The sequence below is a fragment of the Nyctibius grandis genome, chromosome 3 (assembly GCF_013368605.1).
Source record: "Nyctibius grandis isolate bNycGra1 chromosome 3, bNycGra1.pri, whole genome shotgun sequence".
Classification (NCBI taxonomy): Eukaryota; Metazoa; Chordata; class Aves; order Nyctibiiformes; family Nyctibiidae; genus Nyctibius; species Nyctibius grandis.
In genome coordinates this window covers 81,451,765-81,474,213 of record NC_090660.1, presented here as the reverse complement: position 1 = coordinate 81,474,213, position 22,449 = coordinate 81,451,765, and positions in this window count along the sequence as shown.

Here is a 22,449-nt window from a genome sequence, read left to right as displayed (position 1 = left end):
CCTTCGTTTTTAAGGTTCATCTCTCCTTCTGCTGAACTCGTGCAGAAATTCAAAAGGATCCAAGTGAGAAAAGAAGTGGTAGAGTGCTCCACTTTGGGACAGGATTCAGCTGTCTATACATGGGTGCTTACTCTTATTTTAGACAGTGGGTACATCCTGAATGACCTCCAGCTGCCTACCTTGTGGGAAGATGCAACTCTTCCCATAAGTCCCATGTCGTATCTGCCAGCCCGTGCAGATGACTTGGATATCCCAAAGTACCTCCAAAGGGTGTCTTAAGAAGTGCACTTACTTCGCTGGATTCTGTAAGCATAGCAAATATTGTAATTTAATTAATTGGAGGTGGGAATAAATTTGGACTGATCTCACAAAAATCATAGCTCTCTTCAGAAAGGTTTTTACAACATAAGATCCTGGTATTGGGAAACCAAACATAATTCAGTCTCATTAAAAGTCTACCTGCCAAGATCTACAAAAGATGAAATGAAAGAATATTTTTAATTTTTTCTGTATTTTTCCATCTTTCTTTGGAGTGTGCAGTTGGTTCATGAGTAGAGATCAGTATATCCAATAATAAACATAAAGGGGGGAGAATATGTATTAGTGTTATTATTGTTATGGAAAGTCAGAAAAGAACTGATAGTTTGCTTGTAAAATATTTTCTTGTATGTGAGAAGGCTGAACATACTGCCAACAGTGTCACCAAATTACCTCAGCTTACAGCTTGCCTGCCATGCCTTCCCAGTTAGATATAAAATCTGTTAGTTCCTTCTTGCCTGCCTGGATGAATTTCACACACTGTTATGAGGAAGGATGGCAGTTTAGAATTTTTCCGAGGAGAACTTCAACTTCATGATGTGTCATTATTATGAGGCATCAAAAAATATAATTGGGAGATATGAAGAAATAACATGGGTGTTATGAAGAAGAAATTGTGGTGCGGATTCAACATCTCCTGAACAGGCAGAAAAATGGGAGGTAACCAGGCCATCATAAGCAGCACACTTCAGATGGACTCCTTTGGCCTTTCGGGTCTAGCAACACAACAGATCCAATGTAGTTTAATTGCAGTGGTAGTAATGAACAGGCTTGAAGAGTATAGAGAGAAGAATCACATCGTTCCCCTTTGGATTCCTCCCAACAAGATTTCAGTGTTGTTGGTTGCCACCACATGAAGCCGTCATCTTGGATCAAAGGTGCAGAAATGTTCTGATGTGCCTGGGAAGCACTGCCCTGCACTGAGATGGCAGCTCTTAACTACATTGGAGCAAATCCTGTCCTAAAATATGTGTCCACATTTGCAGCTTCACAGTTCACAGCCTTCTTCATTCAGCTCTTATCCAGCAGGTTTTTGTTGTTGTTATAACGAAGGGCTTTTGTGCTCTTTGGATTTAGCTAAACAATCAGATAACGTGATGAAGCACTGTAGGTGGAAACAGTATGCTTTTTCCACCGCACAGTGCACTGTAGTAGCAGTAGCAGTAGCAATAATAATAATAATAATAATAATAATAATAATAATAATAATAATAATAACAACAATAATAATGATAATAATAATAAATTTGCCTGGTAATTTTTCTTTTTTCCTTTAATATGCTCAAATAAATGTTCCTTAGATAATTATACTCCCAGGCTACTTAAATGTGGATCACTCCAGTGGCTACTTCAGCCATTTGGAAGAAGTGCTCAGCAGCTTCACACAGAGAGGGAAATAGTATCAGCTTTGCTTTCCCCCAGGAAACAAAGAAAGATGTTCTCCACTTGAAACTAGTGTAATTTGTCATTTCCGGTACACCAACAGGCTGCTAGGTTCAACAAAAAGGTAAAGGTGAAACACTGAAACAAATCTGGAAGACTTTAGATTATATGAGATAGAAACTTGTGCTGCAAGGGACACACAGAACAGGAATAGTTTTTATTGGTTCCTTGTCAGTATTTAAAATCAAAATGACAGCAGTGGTGTACTGGTACTGCCTGGAGGGATTGGGGGGAGAAGTTTCTGTAGACAAAGGTAAAAATACATGGTTTTAATCGTTCTAGCTCCCGTAAGAAAAACTTTAACAGATTGATCAATATTTGGATGGAAGATGTCTAAAGAAAGCCAAGTGACTTTGGCTGAATGTAATTGGCTATTTTCTGTTCACAGAGTGTTCATATTTCCTTAAATTTATGTGACAAGGACTTTAGAGCTGAACTGTTGAAATTTGAGTGATAAGATTTTGTTGTAATTGATCAGATTTGTCCTAAGGTATTCCCTGGCTGGGTGACTAGGTATGAATGCAAATTTTCAGTTACATACATGCTTGTCCCAAAAGCTTTGAAATGCACTCTGTGAACCTCTCTGCCAGCCAGATAAACAGATATATTTGGGGCTTTTTTCAAAGTTTCACAGGAATAAAACATGAAAGTGGACTTTAAAGTATAAATGACTTAAAAATGGGATTAGAAAAAAATCATGAATAGGTTTAACAGGTATCACTAAGTACAGCAGCTCCACTTCAGCTCAGCCCCCTAAACCCCTGATTCCTGGATCGAAGGAGTGCACAAGAGGGATCCCTCAATAATTGTTATTTCCTTATAAGGCCTTATATTTTCTTCTGGACACAGCCAAAGAAAACATGCAGAAAGATATAAACAAACAGAGATAAAAGAAACTCAAAAGCATAGAATCATAGAATGGTTTGGGTTGGAAGGGATGTTAAAGATCATCTAGTTCCAATGCACCTGCCACAGGCAGGGACACCTTTCCTCTAGACGAGGTTGCTCAAAGCCTCATCCAATCTGGCCTTAAACACTGCCAGGGAGGGGGCAGCCACAGCTTCTCTGGGCAACCTCTTCCCATGTCTCACCACCCTCACAGGAAAGAATTTCTTCCTAATATCTAATGTAAATCTACCCTCTTTCAGTTTAAAACCATTCCCCCTCGTCCTGCCACTACTTGCCCTTCTAAAAAGCCCCTCTCCAGCTTTCCTGTAGGCCCCCTGCAGGTACTGGAAGGCTGCTCGAAGGTCTCCCTGGAGCCTTCTCTTCTCCAGGCTGAACAGCCCCAACTCTCTCAGCCTGTCTTCATAGGAGAGGTGCTCCAGCCCTCTGATCATCTTTGTGGCCCTCCTCTGGACTCGTTCCAACAGCTCTATGTCCTTCTTATGTTGTGGGCCAAGAGCTGAACACAGTACTCCAGGTAGGGTTTCATGAGAGCAGAGTAGAGGGGCAGAATCACCTCCCTCGACCTGCTGGCCACACTTCTTTTTATGCTGCCCAGGATACGGTTGGACTTCTGGGCTGCGAGCACACATTGCCGGCTCATCTTGAGCTTCTCATCAACCATCACCCCTAAGTCCTTCTCCTCGGGGCTGCTCTCACAGAATCACAGAATCACAGAATCACAGAATGTTAGGGATTGGAAGGGACCTCGAAAGGCCATCTAGTCCAATCCCCCTGCCGGAGCAGGATTACCTGATTTACAGTAGTATAGACTACAGCAAAATCTGCACCTGTCTTTTCCCTCCACTTATCTAATGCATTTTGGACTTTGATTTGAGGTTTTCAGCAAGAGGCTTACTGCTGAAGAAAAGCTGTATCCATCTATGAGATGTTACAATATTGTTCCCGGCCTGAATGGTGAAAATCAGGTCCCACACTGACACTTGAAGGTCTTAGTTTTAGAGATACACCTTTGCGGGATGTTTTATCTAAGCAATACGGAGAATTTGTCTTGGTCTCTGATATGTTGGACTGGTCAATTTTTGTGTATTAATTAGGCACATCTAAGCAAGTAGTTCTTAGAGCAGCAGGACTAATGGTATTAATTTCCAGGGGATTCCCTCATGTGTAAGAAGAGACAAAAATACCTATCCAAGTATTTTCTGCACTTGAGGCAGACATAAAGCCTCTCCTTTGTGTGGACTCTAAATTAGTAATATAGTTACACTCTTCATGTTGAAGTCATTCCCATAGAAAGGCTAAGAACAGTTTGTACCTTCCATCCAGCTGCTTCTCTCCATGAAACTCATACGGTTATAAATAATTGTCTGTGAAGTGTGCTTCCAACTGGACACTCTATTCAAAATAAAAAAACGGGGGTTTATAGGTGTATGGACCCCCCACGAAGACAGGAGCACCAGAACCTCGTTTCTACATGAAAGCAATTTTAAAATGTCACCTAACAAGAACTGCATTTTGGCTGGTGGATGTAAGCACGAGAACTGCCCCAAAAATTCAGGATCTGACCACAGGCCAGATACTGCTATGTTGATGTTAACAAGAGATACCACAGATCTCTGTGCCCGGAGAACCTTTGCCTTCCTTATCTGCTTTAATCAACCGTGATTTAATGTGCAGTAATTTATCTCTGAATAAAGGTGAAAAGTTGCGGTCAACCACCTTTACTGACATTATTTAAACTGTGTGGAAACTGGCATGTGTTGCAGCTCTGACATGTGCTAGAGGTGCAGTCAGGAAAAAAATTGATTGAATGAAATTTGGATTCTTGAATATTGAATGTCAGCCAGGATTTGAAAATATGGCTTGCTGAGCCATTACAGGCCTGCTAGTTAGGCTCCTGGTTATGCCAGAGCAGCCTCAAAGCATGATTTGACAGCATAATATGGTTAAAATAAGACTGTTGCTAGAACAGCAAAACAGTGAAACGTGATTTATTGATACACCTAATCAAAAGACATATTTTTGTATGATTTTAGGATAAAATGGTCATTTATGGAGCGAGAGAAGTAATTTACAGAGTCACGTGTTCTATAGAGTATTGTGTGGCATAGGTCCACCTACTAATAAAAAGACTACCATGGAGAGTCAAGGCACTCTTCTGCTTTTTTCTTAAATAGCCTTACACTGTCTGAATGGCCACTCTTAGAGTAATTAAAAATACCCAATACCACAAGTATTTTCAACATCAGCAGTAAGAAGAGACCTGTGTTATTCAAGGAATATATTTCACATTCACAAAGGTCAGATGCCATTCGGCCACTGGGACTTCTCCTGTAACGCAGGACCCAGCCCAATATTCTGCTGTACCAAGGCAGAGCCCTCAATGCATGTCCTCCCCAACAGCCTGAGTTAATTATGTCCTGGTACAACAAAAGCCTACTGGCAAGAAAAAGCCTTTGGGATCACACAATGGGCCCTTCATAAGGGCTCCTTCTGTACTTTTCCAAAGTCAGGCATAACCCAGCTGTTACCGTCTGCTGGAAAGAGTTCTTGGCAGAAGGCACCTTACAGATGCCTGCCAAGCACCAGCCCTTTGACAAAGTGGACCATCTGAATTCTCCCAGGCTGAATCTCCGCAGGAGAAGTGTGATTTTGTTGACCTGGGGGCAGTTGCTATTTGTGCTTGCTGCCCATGTGTCTCCAGGTGGCTGTCTGAAAGTAGGGGAAGACTTTTATGGACTGAACACATAAAAGAGAAATAGCAATTTTTCATCGCACATTAGGAAAAGCTGTTTTGAATTTTAAACACAGATACTGTCATTATTGCAAAAGCAACACCTTTTTGGGACATTCAATTTCCTCTAAGCCATCTTTAATAATCATTATGTTTTTATTAAATTTCTAGCCCTAGGACTAACTATTAGCATTGATTTAAAGAATAAATTACCAATTAAAAGTTTTTCCATCATGATTTCATCCCAGTCTTGCTTAAATACTGGAAACTGTCAAGACACTAGCCTGAAAAATAGTTAATCTCAGCCTAAAATTAAGCAGTTAAATTTATCTGCATAAATATAAATTGACATCTTTAACCCCACAGAGAAAATTCCATACTCACGGTACCAGATCCTGTCATTTAAGATTGCATTGGTGTTGAAGTAAGGAGATCCTCTTAACATATGATTTATTTTTAATGCTTTCACTGAAAATATAAAACTATCAATCACATTTCTCTTCAATGGATTTAAGCTTTTTCCTTTCCAGCTACACATAAGCACTGCACAAAGACTCAAAACTATTGTTGCATCACCTCTGGAGTAGTCTTCAAAAGAATAAATGATCGCTTAGCTGGCATTCTAGAAATTTGCCTTGGAAACATCCATATAGCCTGACATAAAATGTGAGAGAAGAGGAACAGACAACTGTAAAAGAAAACCATGATATAGTCCAGAATGAAAAGTTCATCACATATTAAAATACAGATTGATACTTTACACCCCCATAAATTAAGTTGCTTTGGGCTTGTTTGTGGCAAATAAAATAATTGAAGACACAAGGTTTTGAACCTTTTTCAGAGTATTATGCCTCCTATAACCTCTGTAACTCAAGTCTTAATTTAAATTGCTCATCAATTATATATATGTAGGTACTCTTTGAATGACAAGTGTACACACTGCTTTAATACCTACATCTGTTCCAGCTCATTAAAACCAGATGTTCTTTACTTTTCCTCTCTTCCCCTTATGGTTCAATGGTAGTAAAACCATTCCTCCCAGGCTGTAAGTGAAAAGCAGAGAAGGTGCTAGCTACAACCAGCCAGAAAATTACCATTTTTTCTTGTTTTTCCATTCTTAAGTGTAAATCAATCAGGGAAACATACTCATTGCATAGAAGCAAAGCCAGTTTTACCCTGGAATGCTAAGCCATGCACAGAGCTATGCTGGCATACTTATGGCATTGCAATGATACATACTGGTTGAAATGGCAGTGTAGAAGTTCTCCTAGGCAAACTGAGAAATCCTAGTATGAGGCTTGTTCATCTGTCCTCGTGCTTGAAATGCCAGTGTGGTCTGTGCGTATGCACCAGCTTACAACCATTACTGATTGTACCACTGCACTATCACAGCCCATGGTGCCAAGCCCTACAAATTTGATTCTTAAGCTCTCACACCTACTAGTGCAATCCTGTTGTTTCCCCAAAGAACAGCTTCTTGACTAAGTTTAGGCAGGGAGAAGAGAATCAGACCCATGTCATCCATACTAGCAGTTAAGCTCCCCCTACTTTAATGAAAGCTCTAAAAACCCAGTGATGTTACTATGGCATTACAAGGCTGACTTTGCTCTCCTAGCCACGCAAGGACAAAACATGCTGCACAGAACATGATCAGCTTGGTGCTCATGTATCTTACCATTAGTTCCTGTCAGTATCCTTAAAACTAGGATTCTCTGCTGTTGCTGCTCCCCATGTCCCATTGAGAAAGACGCCCCTTTTCCTGTGCTCAATGATTTCATGATATCTGCACAGGAGTCTACGTAGGCACCTTGTTCCCCTCTCCCTGTGGCAGAAACAGCCTGTTGGACAATGGGCATTTGTGCGTGTGCCTGATGTACGGAGCTCTGCAGATGTCTTTCACTCCCCACAACACATGCCTTCCTCAGAGACCCGCACCTTACTGCACTGGTGTGGTAGGCCCAGAAGGGCTGCAAGACAGAGGGGTGATATGTGGGAAAACAGACCTAAAACCTGGTGAAACAGTTTTGACTGAGGCTTCCCTGTCTGTGTTGAGTTATCTGTAGGGTTAACATGGTCTTTTGCTTGGCTTTTACCCACACTGCACTACACCATCTGTCCATAAACATAAACTTTATTCCAGATTGGTGCTTTGGACCCTGGCTGCAAGCTAAGACATCAGTGATAATTTCCTTAATCCAAGACTGACAAGGGCTTCACCCAGCATGGTCCCCACAGCCATATTTAATGGTTATTATAGCCTACCAAATGCATTTTTAAAATAGGATGAGATTAGTAACAGTCCGGGAGAAATCTTTGAAAGCAGAGGAAGCAGGATCGGACCCCAGCCCCAGGGCAGATCCTGGAAGCAAGCATGCAGGCAAGTGGCTGAAGGATCGTTTGGGTAAAACTTAAGAACAAATCAGAGAAGGAAAGGACATCAGTAGCACTGGAGTCACAGCTGATACCAAGCTGATGCTGCCTGAGAAATATTCCATGTAATCTCATGACCAGTGATTGAAATTATTTTGGTAGCTACTATTTGGTAGCTGTGGGTTGGCTTTTGTCTCAGTCAAGGGAAGAAGCAATGTGTTCCTCTGCCATCATTAGCACATGCGATCCCAGATGAAGGAGACCTAATCTAAGCCTGCAGCTAGGGACTTTTTCTACTAGGCTTTAACTGAATACTGCTTTTTAAGTATTTAATATGGCAGACTTAACAGAAGTGACTGTATATTTGTATTCTATCTATCTACACATAGTATATACTGAGTTTAGGACACTAATGCTAGCATTCAGGCAGTGTCCTGGGTGGTCCCGGTTATGAACTCTGTTGGCTGTGTTGACCTGAAAAGTTGCTGGAGAGGTACCTGCTCCTGCCATGTGCTCCCTGAGCAGGGGAGGGGTGAAACAGGAAGACAGATCTGTTGTGGACAGGCTTCTGTATCACAGTTCAGCGTCCTGTTTATGTTTGCTTACATTTTTTCATTCGTGGCTGATGAAGCCAGATGATTTTGAACTCAAAGGAGTCACGTTCATTCTTACTCCCTCCTGCAGCTTGCAGTCCTTCTTCATCCATTGATTTGCTGCTCCATCACCAAGGCACAAAAGGCTTTTTAAAACAAAAAGAGTTTTATGTGTGAACTGAGAAAATCTCGCCTTTTCCAATTTAGCATCTGCAATAAATTAACATGGATGGACTATGATATGAAGATCATAACTGGTAAAAAAGGCCATGTTTGAAGTTTTCCCAGGCCTTCTGCCAAGCTAAAAAATATTTTCTTGATTTTTGCAAAAATAACTGAAATCTTAAGTGTATTGGGTTTGCGTGGCAAGGTTTTGGTAGCGGGGGGACTTCTGTGAGAAGCTGCTAGAAGCTTCCCCCATTCCCAGAGCCAATGCCACCCAGCTCCAAGACAGACCCGCTGCTGGCCAAGGCCAAGCCCATCAGTGACGGTGGTAGTGCCTCTGTGGTAACATATTTAAGAAGAGGGGGAAAAAAACTGCGCAACAACAATTGCAGCCAGAAAGAGGAGTGAGAATATGTGAGAGAAACAATTTTGCAGACACCAAGGTCAGTGAAGAAGGAGGGGGAGGAGGTGCTCCAGGCACCAGAGCGGAGATTCCCCTACAGCCCCTGGTGCAGACCATGGTGAGGCAGCCTGTCCCCCTGCAGCCCATGGAGGTCCATGGTGGAGCAGACATCCACCTGCAGCCCGTGGAGGACCCCACGCTGGAGCAGGTGGATGCCCAAAGGAGGCTGTGACCCCGTGGGAAGCCCACGCTGGAGCAGGCTCCTGGCAGGACCTGTGGCCCTGTGGAGAGAGGAGCCCATGCTGGAGCAGGTTTGCTGGCAGGACTTGTGACCCCATGGGGGACCCATGCTGGAGCAGTCTGTTCCTGAAGGACTGCACCCCGCAGGAGGGACCCAAGCTGGAGCAGTTTGTGAAGAACTGCAGCCCATGGGAAGGACTCACGTTGGAGAAGTTCGTGGAGGACTGTCTCCCGTGGGAGGGACCTCATGATGGAGCAGGGGAAGAGTGTGAAGAGTCCTCCCAGTGAGGAGGAAGGAGCAGAGACAACGTGTGATGAACTGACCACAACCCCCATTCCCTGTCCCCCTGTGCTGCTGGAGGGGAGGAGGTAGAGAATTTGGGAGTAAAGTTGAGGCTGGGAAGAAGGGAGGGGTGGGGGGGAAGGTGTTTTTAAGATTTGGTTTTATTTTTCATTATCCTACTCTGATTTGATTGGTAATAAATTAAATTAATTTTTCCCAAGTCAAGTCTGTTTTGCCTGTGACAGTAATTGGTGAATGCTCTCTCCCTGTACTTATCTCTTCCCACAAGCCTTTTGTTGTATTTTCTCTCCCCTGTCCAGCTGAGGAGGGGAGTGATAGAGCGGCTCTGGTGGGCACCTGGTTTCCATCCAGGATCAACCCACCACATTAAGCCATTGCTATTGTTTCTGCAATCTAATAACTTAGGAGGCAAATGCTTCTGGTAGACACACATTGAAAGGAGAAAAAGCTTAGTGAACTGTCAGAGGTATCTAGCTGTGACCTTGCTATAGGAAAGAATACAAAAAGATATTTTCTTTTATTAGTTTCCTTGGACAAAGAAAATATTGTGATTCTCTCGTTGTATATCGGGACTTGCACATTTTCTAGACTACAGCAGCCACTGAGGGCTTTGGGGAACTTCATCCACCAGGCAAGAGGTGAAAGAAAAAGAAACTACAAGGATGTATAGGTTGAGTCTGAGCTCAGCCACCTCCATGAGCAAGGAGCTAGAGGAGATGGGGACAGATTGCTGATGGCCAGGGAGGGTAAGGTGGTATCACAGTGCTGCAAGTGTAACTCGAGGGTGAGGAAGCATGAGCAGAGGGGACTGTGCAGCAGATCTCTCCAGCACCATTTCTGTACTACTGCACTCCAGACCTGAGAAACCGCCTGGAAAATGCTGTGGTGGGCAGGGGATCGTCAGGACACTGGTACTGGCAGGGGCTTGGGCCTCTTCCTCTTCTGCCCACCGCAACAGTGGGAAGAAGAGCACAAATACTGATGACATGTAACCCCATCACTGGGGAGTGACACTGCGTGGGGTCAGGATCCTCTCCACAGGTAGCACGGCAGGCCTTTTGCTGCCATTTGCAAACTTCGCTTACTGTCTACTTAGTTCTTAACAAAGGTATATTTATTCTTTTTAAACATCTTTTACCTGCTTTAATAAAGACCTTAGTTCCACACTCCATGGGCAGATAAGTACTCAAGAAAACACAACAAACAGGCAGGCTGATCCAAACTTTTAATAGATTTCATAATTACGTAAAGCAGTTGCCAGCTGGCACAGACATGACAAAGTAATTCAGCATCACATTTCCTCACCCTATTTCCCTGCGCACCGCCACTTGCCACACAAAGCTGCAGGCACACAAAGCCCTTGCAATGCCTACCTCTTCTGGACTGCTCCCAATGATGACAGATGAGCTTTTTAGTTGCCTGTGCCAGGCATGTAAACTGATGGTGTCCTAAGCCCACGCCGGCAAAAGCTCTTTGCATTATGCTTGTAAACGTTGTGCCATTTACCTCCCACCCCACTGCTTTGAAGAACACCGGGCTTCCTGGCACCTCAGCTGGGTTACAGACAGTGCCATTTTGCTTTCAGTTTGCCTAATACTGGTTGTGTGTCCGTTAAGCCGCAGCTCAGCGCACAACTGAGCCATCTCCTGCCAGGTGCTCTCATAGCGGGGACCAGCCTCATAAGCCAGGCTAGTAGAGGGTACACTGAACTCTCCTGAAATAACACCACGTACTCATATTTTTTAAAGGCCAAAAGATGCTTCCATATTCAAAGAGATATGGGCCACATAGCATCGTGCACACTGTCAAGGTATCCCACAGTGGCATTCACAAAGGCTGTACCTATAATAATGAATTAGACATGCCTAGGAACACTCCCAGGTGCTGAGGCCAACTGGCACTGAATGGCTTACATCTATGCTAATAAATTGTCTCATCCTCCAAAGCAGGGTTGCTGCATGCAAACCACCTACGCCACTCCAACAGTGCCCAGGCATTACCCAGGAAGCGTTCTTGCTGCGATGGGGCAGGTGCAAGCCAGGGATCGGTCTAATGGTTTACTAGAATAGATACTTGGAGGCATGCTGAGCATGCTTGAATCTGCTAGCATGGAGCAGCCAAATTCGCTCTTCTGGTCAACTAAACCATCCTCATTGGTATTACTCTTTCACACTGATGTGCCCACAGAGTCTCTGTAGCACAGCTGCTGTGCGTATAGGAAAGGAACATTTATGAATGCCATCAGTGGCACTTTGGGACTGTCCTCTCCTCAAGCTAGCTGTCACTGCAGGGATAATAGGAAAATCAACCATTTTGCAGCCACAACACATTGTAATCACCTCACAAACTTCCACCACCACTATATCAATAATTTACTGGTTGGCATCAGACTGACTTGACGCTGGCTTGTAACAAAGTCACCGCCTGCCAGATCTCAATCGCAGTCTGCCTGGGCTGGTGATGCCTTCTTTGCACAGCTCCATGAAGATACTGCTTTGTGTGCTCAAGGTCTTCAGTCAGTCCTTGCCATCTCAGGTCTGCAGAGTAAATGGAGCAGGGGTGACTGCAAAACGTGAAATCAGGGAGATGTTAATAGTGGAATTTCCTCAATCTTAAGACCCATCTTCTTTAATATTTCCATTAGTGGTTTCAGCACAATAAATAAAAGCAGTGTTGATGAGATTTGTTAATGCCATGGAGCTGGGTGGTAACATGAAAATAGAGGAACTTAGGTAGCCTATTGGAATTAGCAGACAAACTTTGGTGCTGCAGTAGTAGAGACGGGATGAATTTCAATAAAATGAAAGACTATATATTTGAGAATAACAAAAAACATGTGACAACAAGGACCTTATTGTTGCCAGCCAGAGAGGAAGGCACGTATTTGCCATCTGACCGAAGAATGACTACGAACCACCGTGGGATGCAATCATATAAAAAGCAAATGAGGTTGCAGGAAGTGTCTGCAGGGATGGGGCCTTGTGAAGAGCCATGCCTATGGGACAGGTCACTGGTCGTGACAGTAGGTGAAACAGGCAGGAGAGGCAGGGGAACAGGCAGTCTCTTTTATGAGAGAAGGCTGGCATCCCTGACCTTGGTCATCCTAATAACGGGAGAGAGTAGGAAGGGTAGTACACTTCTTACCTATAATTGTACAATGGAGGTGGAGCAGGAACACTTCAGAGAAAGGATGATGTTGGCACAAGCCAACATTTGCACAATAGATGTAAATACAGTTAGGCTGGGAATTAAAAGATGTTTCTCTTTTCTCAACCAGTCCTCTCTGAAGCAGCTATTCAAGCAGAGCAAGGATGACATAAAGGAAGAGATTTTTTAGGCGGTGCTTATTAAGTTCAAAAGAAGAACAGCACGACATGCTCGTCTGTGAGGGCAGGGAGCAGGGCCTGGCAATCCATATTTCCACTGCAGTCCTTTTGTCCTGCAATGAAGCAGCAGCAGCCTGTGCTTACATATGTCCTTGTTCCTGAGACCTGGGGAGAGCAGACAGTATCCAGAGAGGAGGCTGCAGCCTGCATCAGCTGTCTCCATGCTCTCTCCTGGATGGTCTCCATGTCATGGCCTGCCCCAGCTGCTGCTGTCCTCCAAGGATCTTTGCCCAAGTTTCCTGTCCTTCATTTGCATCCATATTTGCATAATTGAGAAGAAAATTTTCAATTTACTGCCCCATATTATTAAAGTCAGGGCTGGCAGTGGCAGAAAGGGACAGCAGTGAGGAGACCGCATAACCGGAGTCATTAGTTTGCCGTGTCAGAGGGTTCAGAAATAACAGACAAACTGCACCGAGGGTGATGTGCACCACAGGAGTAGGAACACCAGGATATGACCCCCAAAATCTGACGTGCCTGCCCTGCATTACAGTAGCACCAGTTTGGGCACGAGGGCTGGTTATGGTCAGCAACCGGGACTCCTGCAGGCTGTTTGGCTAATTTGGCTGCAGAGACCAGGGAAGATCCTACATGGTAGCTGGAAGGAGACTCTGCTGGCAGTCAGGCTCATGCCAGCATTGGGTGGAATCACTAAAAGAAAAGCAAATGGGAAAAACGCCTGTCCCAGTGGTCATCTCTCCCCATCAGAAAAGAACAAATACGTCTGAAGGCATAATTAAAAAATATCACATAACTGGTGAAGCCCTGAGGCTTGTCAGTATGAAGGGAAGTATCGTTAATTGATACAAATTGTTTGTTAAGGAGTGACTCATTTCTCACGGCTTGCACAGTGCCTTGGATGAAGGAAATCCTTAAAGACAGAATAAAAGCATTTGCTGTAGTTGTGGAGGAGTCTCTGGAACAAGCTGCACATATGCTTTCTAGCTCTGCATGATGCCTGCCAGAGCAAGGCTTTTATCATTCATTTCCTGGTACTAGTACGGATCTGAAATGAGCAACCATCACAGTTGGTAACTGATGCCAGTTCTGGCTGGGAAGGATGCGAAGAACTCTAGCAGCAGAATCAGGGGTGCATTTATTGAAACCCTCTGAAACTGATGGTGACACAGGCCTCTCTGGAGGGCAGTGTCCACAGCGGTCCTGCAGAGAAAGAGGGAATGGCGCTCCCTGGGAGCAGAGAGCTGGGGGTGACAGCCCAGCCAGCCGGGCAGTGTTGCACTGGTGGGGTGCTGTCCCCCTGTGCCCAGCGAGGAGATCAGGGCAGTGGTGGTGACAGGCTCAGATGCAGCCCAGGGATCACCAGACACGCCTGTACTGACACAGGTCTGGGGCGAGTGAGGAAGCCACACCAGGTAGAGGGCTGAGCACAGGCACACCTCAGCTCAGGTATGAGGCTTGTACTGCTCAGGGACCCAGGGGAAGGCTGCCCTGGCTGTGAGTACACTCCTGACCCCCACAGGGCGAGCCCCGACTGAACATCAAGAATTCAGCTTTCCCACAAATGGTGATTTGCATCTTTTGTCCAAGGGAGAAGTTCTGGGTTTAGAACAGGAAAATAACTGGGGCAGAAGATTTTGTCAGCACTTTTGGAACTGTCTGCCTCAGTTCCCATCCCCAGGACACTCACCTGCAGCCCTGTTTCGTGACATGAATCAGTAAGGGAGGTGGGAGTGAAGAGTGAAGTGACATGGGGTGACAGGGGATCAGCTTCTGCAATGGGGGATGCAATGCTCCAAAATAATCCCGCTCCCCACTGCAAAGAGGTGAGACAAGTACTTGCTAAGTAAGGAGGAACAGGATAGACTACTTTGGGAAATCATTCCTTGCAATCCGGCTGAAAACATGAAGGTTTTGAAACAGTCAAGTCAGCAGGCAGCCAGCCTTAGTCATAGGTGCCTGTTCACAAGGGACAAAATACTGCCCAAGCACCTCATCCTTCATTATGAGATACAAGTCAGATACGGAGGACAGCAAATTTTTTTCATGCACTCCTGCTTCAACTTCCTCATCTGACAATCAGACATGCATCCTGGAGGATGCTACTAACCAGCAATCTTTTATCATTTCAGTAATATACCTGTCATTTTTTGCAGGTGAGGCTCTCAGGTCTGCAACCCAGCTGCTTCCCTAGCTTGGCTTTGCTAGCTGCAGCCTGTCTGAGGATGTGGTGGGTCTAGTCAGTCACTGCTTTCTGCTGGAAGAAGGCAATTGTACTTTGAAGACTGCTCCAAACAGGCAAAAAATGTTGAACTAGTGTAAAACTGGTAGTTTTAAAATTTCTATTGGTGGTACACTGGATGGAGGCAACTGGTAATGTAAGTTTTGTTACCAACTTAAGGAAGAGCAGGAGCAGGTATTTGCATGGGAGTCTGCTCTGTTACTGCCAGGTTGTCCTCGTGATAAACTTGCATGCTTTTTTCATTAATCTGTAACTTGCTGCTGCTCCTTTTTAGCTGCTAGGATAGTTTCCAGAGCATATTTTCCCAGAAACTCTTCTCTCTGCAACAGTTCTCTCTTTTTCTGCCTGTGAGGGATTGCTTTCGGTTTCCCAGTGGTATTAGCTGGGTCTGATGAAAGAGAATGGGGGAGAGCAGAATGACTGAGGATATGGGGTCCCAAACCTTCTTCTTGGTGGCGAGGCTGTTGTAAGCAGTTCCCTCTTCTCCCTCTCAGTCTTAGCCCCACCATCCCCTTGGCAGTGTAACCACAGGTCCAGGTGGTGACACCTGGGTGTTCTGGTGGACAACAAGTTCACCATGAGCCAGCAGTGTGCCCTTGTGGCCAGGAAGGCCAATGGTATCCTGGGGTGCATTAGGAAGAGTGTGGCCAACAGGTCAAGGGAGGTTATCCTGCCCCTCTACACGGCCCTGGTGAGGCCACATCTGGAGTACTGGGTCCAGTTGTGGGCCCCCCAGTTCAAGAAAGATAACGAATTACTGGAGAGAGTCCAGCGAAGGACTACAAAGATGATCAGAGGACTGGAGCATCTCTCTTATGAGGAGAGGCTGAGAGAGCTGGGTCTATTCAGCTTGGAGAAGAAAAGACTGAGAGGGGATCTTATCAACGCTTACAAATACCTTAGGGGTGGATGTCAAGAGGAGGGGGCCAGACTCTTCTCACTGGTGCCCAGTGACAGGACAAGGGGCAATGGGCACAAGGTGAAACATGGGAAGTTCCATCTGAATATGAGGAAGAACATCTTTACTTTGAGGGTGACAGAGCACTGGAACAGGCTGCCCAGGGAGGTCGTGGAGTCTCCTTCTCTGGAGATATTCAAAAACCGCCTGGACGCGACCCTGTGCAACATGCTCTAGGGGAAACTGCTTTGGCAGGGGGTTGGACTAGATGATCTCCAGAGGTCCCTTCCAACCCTTAACCATTCTGTGATTCTGTGACCAGGTGGCGACATGAACCAGGGAAATGATCAGAATTAAAAATAATCTTTTCCTACTGAGATCATTTCTGCCACATCAGCTCACACCATCCCACAGCATCCCACCCTGCTGTCACCAGCCACTGTGCCACTCCTCTCCCTGGCCCCAGCCCTGCATCCTCACCCCTTCCCTCCCCTGATGTTATGCTGATATTCAATTTAGACACCTCAAGTGAGAAAAATATTGCAGTTCTTCAGCAGTTTAAGATAGAAAGTGGGAGTGAAAAGGTTTTCCTTCCCCTTGCTCACTGGTACTCCTGTGCTGTGTGTATCCACAAATCTAAGAGAGAAAAAAATTGCCTTTTGGATGAGGCAGGCATTATGCAGAATAACTGTGACTGTGCAATATATGAGAGATTTCAACCATAGATCTGTTCTGGAGAACATGCACAACACAGTAAAGTGTGTCTCAGATTTGTACTTTACCAGTTGTAGGAAATCAGAGATAACGCGTCAGGGCTCAATATATTCACTTGATCTTGTGTGGGTGAGGTCAAGCTACCATTACTGGTCAGGAACAATTACTGCTGCAAAGATAAAACTCATTTCCACGTACAGAGCTCTATGTTGTTGTAAGATCATTGTTTAGACTTAAATTGAGTATACCAGTAAGAAACGTGTTGATATAAATCAGTCCTTATAAGCAAAATACAAATTATTACAGCAATCATTAAAGTAACCGAGAGTACGAAAATATTACAGCTATGAAACTGCATGTTGTAACTACTGGTGTTATCTCAGTCTTTTATATTCAAAATGTTCTCTGTTCTGGATACTATTAATGAATATTGATTTGGAGAACAGAAAAAGAACTTCTCAGTAATAAAAGCGGTTTAGCTGTATTTAAACCAAGACAGTTCCTTTTTTTTTTTTCTGCCTTGGTTGTATCTTTAGACCCTCATCTAACAGCAGCTGTGATTTATTTTTAGCTTTTTTTCTTTGCATATTTAAAAGGGTGTTTCCATATGGTGTGAAGCAAAAGCTAGTGTAGCAATTAACTGGCAAAGAGACTGAGCTTTACAATTCCACATAACTCAGAAATTAATTTCTCCTATGAATCAAAGACATCTACACAAAGTGAATAGTACGCCTCTACTACACATGCATACTGTGGATCTGTCCATTCTAGGGACTCAGTGGAGCATACAAACTGAATTCAAAAGAAGACATCCAGCAGTGAGTTTAAATGCCTGTAACACCACAATACTAGCTGAGTGTTGTGGGGTTATCTTTTTAATTCATATTATATAAATTGAATATTGCAGAAATCAGCAATATTCTTTCAGAAGCACTACCCTGTACGTGTAATGGAGCGTGATCCAAAGGCTACATTTGCATCTACAATGACCCATGCAGAAAATATCTGTCTTTTATTTATAAATTACAACGAGCTTTTCTTCTGCTACTCAGAATAGTACTCTTTAAAGAAAAGGAAGTTCCGTCTTCCAAGAGAAGATGAACAACTGCTTTCATATTGTTTGGATAAGGTACGGTGATCTTGCCGGTCAAGACATGTTACACGTAAGGAGTTATAAAACTGTGACTATATAAATGGTTTTGCTCTGCCATTTTTAACTAGGGAAGCAGCCTTCAGTAAATAAATGATGTGGGTACAGAGCAAACTCTTTTTACACTGCATCTTAATTAAGAATTAATTAACAAATCCTCATAAAGGAATAATTAATTTCTGGATCTTCTTTGCTTTTCTGTTTTATTATTCTAAAAAAATCCCTGGGATTTCTGTCCTAAAAGACACAAAAAGCCTTCACAACTAGAGAGCATCCCGATCTCATATTTGTGCACATTGCAATTTTAACAATATCAAGAATTGTATTTTTTTCATTCATATAAAAACTCTCGGATTTCTCTGTCCAGTATGGTTCTCTTTCAGAGACAAGGCAGTTGTTTTCTGACCTCTGTGCCCCCATCAGCTGGGATGGGGAGGAAGGGCTTTGCTTCCCTGTTCTGTTTTGCTCATTTATGCTGGTTTACAAGGCAGACACTTTAAACTAGTTGAGCATCTTCTCAAGGCAGACTAAGATCACCCTAGATCTCCTTCAAGCCTTTCCAAACAGGGCACCCCTTTATACAGCCAATTAATAGAACAGCAGTGAAACCTGCAGAGACCCGGCCAGACACTGAAACCTGCCTTCTCAACCCATGGCACTCTTCCACCCCACCTCCCCGTGCTCTCAGCTATCACTTCTGCTTGGCCTGTCTCCAGGTTGGATTAGATGCACCCAGCAGGGCCAAGCTGTACCCAGCCAGAGCCCCCCTGCTGCTGTCTAACTCAGAAAGGGGCAGAAAATCCAGCTGCCTGCAGTGCTTAAAAATGATGAATGTGTTCGGGAGGCACCTCAGAAAATACTCAGTTTTAAGCAATTGCCTAGCGTCATAGCAAATCTCTGGCGTGTGGGATAGACCTTACCTCCTCTTCATCATCCGCAGCCACTCCTCCTTTTCCTGCTCCTTCTGAGTATGTCTGCATTGCAGTCCCTGTTCACAGAAACACTGCCAGGCTGGGTTAAGCTCGCTCGACTCCTGCTAACTGCTGCTGTAGCAGCAAAAAGCCTTGTTACAAATTCTGCTTCAGCAGATTTGTGCATGGCTTTGTGTTTTAAACTATCCGCAGTACAATTAGTCAGAACTTTTAAAAGTGAAGGTGTATGGTCTGTTAACAAAGTTGAGCACCCAGGAATTCAGAGGATCAGTCATTTATTTAGATGTAGATATTTTGGCATCTACTTTTTTTTTTAAAAAAAAAACAACAATACTATTCTGTGAATTTCTGTTTTTGAAAAGGTAATAAATTACATTTGGCAATTACATTCTCATGATGAAGACTACCTTTCTGCTTATCTCTGCTCAAATACATTTTTCTCAACAAAACAAAGCTTGCCAATCTTTTTCCTCTCAGTACTCCACAGTTTCCAGCATCCACCTTCAAGAATAAAGGCAAATTTGTACACAGCTCTCTCCAAGGAATCTTTCTCTGTCATTACAGCTCTGTTTATCCCAGGGTCTCCAGGGACCTGTTCCCTATTTTGCTCCCAGCAATGCTTCTCTGACAGTGGCAGGAATGGGAGAAACTCAAGAGAGGGAATTGGAATTTGCTACTCTAAAGCCAGGATAAGTTTTGATCAAGCTTAGACAATCCAGGACCAAAGCCTCTGTGCTCTGGCTACAATACTAGACACTTCTCTTATCGCAGTGGGAGGACCCCTACACTTTTGTCCAAGTTCTGCAGAGGATCATGTTCCTACATACTGCTTTACATCTCTGGCAGATTTATTGCGTGCTGAAATTCCACCACCACACAATGCTGCAGCTGTGTCACAGGACACACAGCACAACCTCCATCCACAGCGCATCGGTGGCCTGACTCACATGCATTAACCTTTAATGTATTTGGTGTCTTCCCGATCTCCATGCAGACATGAGGATGTTGATCCTACAAGCACAAATCTTCAGGGTGCCATAAGCAGATGCCTGCTCTGCATTTAGTATTCAGTTTGTTTGAATAGCTTGTCCTCCTTCCATCTTTCTCACTACATGTGGTCTTAAGAGAAGTTCTTCAGGGCCAGATGAGGACATGGAGGAGGAAGTTGCTACCACATTGCAGGATTAGGAGCACAGCATGCGACCCGAGACAGGCGCTGGCAGGAGGACAAGGAGGAGGGGAATTCCACCTAGTTCCCTTGGTGAATCCAAGTCAAGTGCACATGCATCTTCATACCAAGGTGGATGCTGTATATCAGCTACTTCAAGCACTGATGTCATCAAATAAATGATGGCCTGATGGATTAAAAACATGTCTTTGTAACATGGGTGTCTGGTAGCAACCTGTGTTGCATGGAATAACTCACCACATTTGCTCCTCGATTCAGATGCCCAGAGTAGACTGGAGTTTTTTGGAGAGCAAAGGGAGCCAAATTCCTCTGCTCCTCTACTAACCAGAGCCTCCCACACAATGTCTGTGGCACTGGTACTAATCATAGAATCATACGCTGCTGTTGCTCTGTACCGATGGGCTTGCTAAGGAAATGAAATCTCTGGACTGTTGAGAAAGCTTTCCTTGTTCATGTATAGGTGATTAATTGTTTACATGGCTACTAAATTGCCCTCTGAGGGTGTGATGGAAAAATAAGTCCCGATGATAAAGTACACTGTCAAAATTGTCCTCATGTAGTTTTAATTACTTTTGGTGTTAGGCATAAACTCTACTCCAGCAGACAATTATTTCATATATATTTTATTGGGGGTCTAGATGTACACATAAAATTAATTGATTCAAAATGGAATACACTGTTTTGACAGCCAGCTTTTGTTAAGGAGTGTGCTTCTGTCATTAAAGAAGGGAGTAGAGCTGAAGTAATTTATGAATGACAGCTGGAACATGGTATGAAATAGCAATGTGTAGAGCATGCTAGATATTGAAAATAAAAAAATATTTTTTATCATTTTGCATATAGGTGGTGGCACTGTCAGGAGCTATTCTTTCATCCTTGCAGGCACAAACTTAATATGTGAGAAATTAATATGTTGTTACACAATTTCATCTGTGGGAGAGCTGTGCCTTTGCTAATATAATAAGAAACGCATATTTTTCAGTGATTCTATCCATGGCTTAGTCTGGGAAGGTGAAAATGGCATTAGTTCTCTGTGAGCTACCTCTGTGAGCTATGCCCCCCCAAAAAAGGAATCCTAACACAGAGATGCCAAAATACACACCCTTGTCAGAGTAGACATGTCCTGGCCATTCAAAATCTTCCCAGCCACTAGAGCATGGCTTCTCCTTGGTGAGGTGTAGGTTGGACCCAAGCCACTGCTGTCTTTGTTGGGTTTGTCATCTTTCAGCCTCGAAGGTAGCATCTTCCAAAAATCACCCTGGACATAAGAGTGACCATGTTGGGCCAGATCAAAGGTCTATCTAACCCAGTTTCTTCTCTCTGTCAGGGACCAACAGCAAATACCAAAGGAAAGGCATGAGAGAAGGACAAGCACGTAATGGCATTTCTCTGAAAGTCTCTACCAGCTTCCAGTGTGTTGTGGCTCAGGGACTTCCTTAGCTAGAGGTGGTATTTAATAACTTACTAAATGCGCTCAATGGTAGGTACTTAATACGTAACATGTACTTAATAGCCCTCAATATATTATTCTTCCATTAATTTATCCCAGTTGCTTTTTTAACCCATGTACATTTTTAGCATCTCACATACCCTGTAGCAAAGCATTTCATAGCTTAAACATACCCCTATGAAAAATATTTCCTTTTGTTAGTTTTGAATTTGATGTCTGCTAGTTGTATTTGTTGTCTCTTACCTCTTACATTGAAACAGGGAATGATCATTGCCTATTCACTACCTCTGTGTCACTCATGACTCTATAGACTCCATTATGTTTCCCCTCCGTTCTTTCTTTTCTTCTTTCTTTCTTCTTTTTATCTTCCCTTTCTCCCTCTGTACACCTTTTTTAGTGCTACTTTATACATATTGAGATAAGGAGACCAGAACCTTATATAGCATTGAAAACGTGGATTAATATTCTGCATAATAATAATTTCTGGTTTGTTCTTTATTCCTTTCCCTAGTAATTCCTAACATTAGACTTGCTTTTTTATCACTACTGTGTACTGAGCTGACATTTTCAGAGAATTCTTTATTCTAAAATCTCATTCCTGTGTCATTCAACTCATTCATAACCCAACATTGCATATAGAGAGTTGTTTTTTCCCATGTTCATCACTTTACATTTACCTACATTGAATCTCATCTTCCATTTCATTACCCAGCTTATTCATTCTGTATCTATTCAGAGTTGGCCTCTTCCTTTCCTACACGGATACCTTAGGATCATCACACAACAATACCCTGCAATTCATCAGTCATCTCAGATCACTTACAAATATCTTGAACAGCACAAGCTCTCACAGAGATCTCTTCAGGGCTCTATCTCCTCAAGAGTGACCTCTCCCTTCTGCAAAAACAACCCCTTTATTCCCACCCTTTGCTTGTTATCTGTAAAACAGTCATTTATCCAGGTGAGAACCAACCTTTTTCATCCCATAATAGCTTTGTTTTTAGAAGCTTATGCTGAAAATGTCTTTCAAACAGCTTTTGAAAGTCTAAGCAGA